Source organism: Danio rerio, chromosome 1, assembly GCF_052040795.2.
Source record: "Danio rerio strain M-AB ecotype USA chromosome 1, GRCz13ab, whole genome shotgun sequence".
In the NCBI taxonomy this organism is placed as follows: domain Eukaryota; kingdom Metazoa; phylum Chordata; class Actinopteri; order Cypriniformes; family Danionidae; genus Danio; species Danio rerio.
This window is the reverse complement of record NC_141021.1, coordinates 9,155,001-9,159,203: the sequence shown is the minus strand read 5'-3', so window position 1 is coordinate 9,159,203 and position 4,203 is coordinate 9,155,001. Positions and strand designations below refer to the sequence as shown.

General features: G+C 39.2%; 1 protein-coding gene across 18 annotated transcripts in view; it reads left to right on the top strand.

Annotated features, from left to right (window-relative positions):
* Positions 1-2,520: 2,520 nt before the first annotated feature.
* Positions 2,521-4,203, top strand: part of radil (Ras association and DIL domains) — a 48,478-nt gene continuing 46,795 nt past the window's right edge. For all 18 annotated transcript variants that reach the window (XR_015475820.1, XR_015475818.1, XR_015475819.1 and 15 more), the window contains 2 exon segments: positions 2,521-2,654; positions 2,732-3,062. The gene's annotated coding sequence lies outside the window, so the exon portion shown is untranslated.

Genomic DNA, 4,203 nt, shown 5'->3' with positions numbered 1-4,203 from the left:
CACACTGACCCAGTCAAGGCTCGAACCAACAACCTTCTTGCTGTGAGGTGACAGTACTACCTACTGCGCCACCGCGTCGCCCCCTTTGCATAAATTATCAACAGGGTCCCCGAATTAACGCTGCTGAATTAACGCTTGTGACGGTCACGGAAATCACGCTCGGTAGGAGTGGGGGGTTGTGACAGTCACTGAAATCACTGTTGTGACTGGGCCCTTATCGCAGTGCCCCTTTGTCACACTTATAACACGCTTTTTCCATTATTGCTATATATACATATTATACTATTATAAATGTACTGTCTAATGTAAAGTTGGAATGTTTAATTTGTCAAAGAAGCATTACAATAGTACACTTAAAATAATAGTTAACTCAAAAAATGTAATTCTGCCATCCTAATAGAATATGATTTGAAGAATGTTGGTAACCAGTAGTTTTGACAGTCTGCTACAGGTTGCCAAGAAATAGGCCTATATAATGTGAAAAAAGAGGAAAGAATCAGATAAAAGAGCGAGTAAATAAGTTTTTTTTTTATATTTGGGTGAACTATATACCTTTAAGTGGTCTTTTCACTCAGTTAAATATAATCCATGAGTGCATGTACAATGCACTTAATGACAACATGTGTACATTAAATACAATAAGGTGCACTTCTTTTCATTGAAGCTCTTTAAGCTCAGAAAGGTTTTCCAGAAGAGTAACCAAGTAGCTCATCAAATCAGTTTCTAAATAAATTTAGACAAAATAGTCTATTCATAATTTAATAACTATTATTTTTAAATATTTAGATTTTAAGGAGCCCTGTTAATTGTCATATTCTATCCACCTTGCTTATATGGCAAGCCATATTAACATTTAATCTATAAAACATAGCATAGTGTCTATTTTTATGCTACAGAAATTTGTAATTAGGGCGACACAGTGGCGCAGTAGGTAGTACTGTCGCTTCACAGCAATAAGGTCACCGAGTTGCTGGTTCGAACCTCGGCTCTGTTGACGTTTCTGTCTGGAGTCTGCATGTTCTCCCTGCGTTCGAGTGGGTTTCCTCCGGGTGCTCCAGTTTCCCTCACAGTCCAAAGACATGCGGTACAGGTGAATTGGGTAGACTAAATTGTCCGTAGTGTATGCGTGTGTGTATGTGGATGTTTCCCAGATATTGGTTGCGGCTGGAAGGGCATCCGCTGCGTAAAAATGTGCTGGATAAGTTGGCGGTTCATTTTGCTGTGGCGACCCTGGATTAATAAAGGGACTAAGCCGACACGAAAATGAATAAATGAATATGTAATTAATTAGACCTTTCAAAAATATACGTCACAATCACGCCCATACAAGAGCAAGCTCCTGATTGGTTAACGCATCGCGAATGTCTTCTGAAGTGCAGATTTTCGAACTTGAGTGAAAAACGCTCAATTCGCCCCGCACCATTCATGTGTATTCACACAATTTGTGCTGCAGGATGTCTATTCGCGCGTTTGCATTGACTTATGTAAATCACTCGCGCTTGACGCGCGTTCCGCGTCTAGTGTGAACGCAGCATTACAACTGTAGCCTAATGTTTTTCATTTCTTTTAAAGATTATTTGTTCTTTCGAGGTGGCACCATTCCTCCAAAAGAGGTGCATGGGGCAGAATTTGATGGGGTGTCTTAAAAGGTAATAATATTTAAATTAATAAATTAATTTTAAACCATAATATGTTATATATTGTCTATCTACTTCATTTGGAATTATATAAAATTTAAGAATTTCATATGATGAGTGATGATGTAATTTATAGTCAATACTCAAAATGTAATACTAATGCAGAGATTAGATGAAACACAACTAACCAGCTGAAAGAGGAATTTCAAATGGATGTTAAACCAGTCAGATAACATGAAGCTGTGTTGCACAGACTGATATCAATTCATGACTTCAAAGCATTATGAAAGAGCAGTTCAAATGTATAAAGTTCTCTTCTCAGTGGGCTTTTATATGCAATTTTGAATAAGCCAGCTCAGGCATTTCCGGTGAACTGTCATTATAAAATTGCTGCGTTTAAGAGCTGATTTGTGTAAAGTCAATAGTCTTCACTGCCTGATTGAGTTATGATATGTGGTTTTCAAATCCGGACAGGAAGCACTGTATTAAATGACATTGTTCTGCACCATGTCGTAAAAATATGGAAATTACTTTACCACAGTATTCTTAATTAGATTTCTGTTGACGGCACTTGCACTTAAACAGATTTTCATCTCGTTTTACGTTTGAACAGCTAAATTAATGCTTAAATCTATTTAACTGGTTATATTTAAATTAAATTACATTATCAATGCTGTAAAAGAAAGATTATGACATTAAAAATAGTCACATCAACCTTTCACCGGAACTGTATTAGTGGCTTAAAAACAATTTCCGTTCTCATATGAAAGCAGATAGCCTACTGCATTTTAGAAGTTGAATGTTAAACCGGCTTGCCATAACACGCCTAAACACAGCGACAAAACGCGAGAGCTTCAAGTTCAGTGTTCGGCTTTTTCCGGCTGCAGTCGGCTCAGGGAATGCAGACGCCGAAGCATGCAGACTGTAGTGTAGCCAGACTGGCACATAAAAGGGGGGAAAGGGGATAAACAGCTCCAGCGACCGGCTAGAAGCAGCGGCGACCGACAAAAGCGGCAGGTAAATCATTCCGAACATAGCAGAAACAGCTTTTCTCTGTACTGGTACATGTTTGACACCTCAATATTACTGTACAGGTAGACGTTGTCGCATTCCATGACAGTGACTGGGCGGACCTAAACTGTCTCCCACCGGCCCGTAGAGCTCATTTAACACATGAACAAGGAGAAATACTGGCAAATGTCAATAATAGGAGTCAAGCGAGCGGCTTGTGAGGGATCAGAGCTCTGAGACTGGCTGGCGGAGCCCCGTTAAGACGCACAAGCGGATTAGGACTCGCGAGCAGGTGCCTTTGTTGGCTCGCGCCGTTGCCAGTGGAGACCCGCAGTAGCCCGACGCGCTTCTGTAAAATTAATGCCTGCAAATGAGCGTCTCTTCAGTGCACGGAGGATAACACGCGTCTGACAGGTAAGAAACATGCTGCAGCCTTGTGCTTGATGTTTTTGGCAAGTCCTTTCAAGAACAAACATACAAACTTTCCTTATTGTGCGTCAGTTTGAAAGTGTTGGTCTTATGTACTCGCTGTTAGATGACAGAATAGTGTAATATGTTTATGAAGGCTTCATTATTCATTCACATTTACCCTCCTGCGCCTTTAAGAGTCATAACTGTTTGTTTGAATAACTGTGCGCATATCAATGGGATGCAAAAGGCAGCAAAGGAAGATTTTTAATGCACGTAAGGACCTGTAAACTGATATCTTATTTAAATAAGACGCAGCATGTCAGCTATAAGCAGTTTGTGAATTGGCTGCACGAGAGTGAGGTGAAGTATTTTCACGCACGAGCAGATGGTCTCCGTTCAGACTGCCGAGTAGTGGGGATTTTAGCTGATGCAGTATCTCTCTCTCTCTCTCTCTCTCTCTCTCTCTCTCTCTCTCTCTCTCTCTCTCTCTCTCTCTCTCTCTATCTCAAACACACACACACTCATATTCACACACTGTTGGAAGGTGTTTCTCATGTCTGCAGCATTGAAGAGTCATCTCTGCTATCTATCTATCTATCTATCTATCTATCTATCTATCTATCTATCTATCTATCTATCTATCTATCTATCTATCTATCTATCTATCTATCTATCTATCTATCTATCCATCCATCATTTCTTTCTTCTTTCCATCCATCCATTAGATTAGATTAGATTAGATTCAACTTTATTGTCATTACACATGTACAAGTACAATGCAACGAAATGCAGTTTAGGTCTAACCAGCTGTGCAATAGCAGAGAGTGGAGGATACAGGTATAAGTTATAAAGTACAGTTATAGAAAATGGTGATATTTACAGATGGATGTACTATGAACATACAGGTTGTATTAGCTATGAACAGAGATTTACAATGAATATATGTACAGATTGCTATTAATAATCAGAAGTGTGCAGAGAGATAAACATGATTACAAATGTGTATGTACAGTGGGTGTGTACATAATTACAGATGTCCATGTGCAGAGGGTATGTACAGTCCTAACAAGTAAATAAGTGCAATGTAGTGCAATGAATATATGAAAATCTCAAATATGCAAATGTTAAACAGTGCAGTGATTGT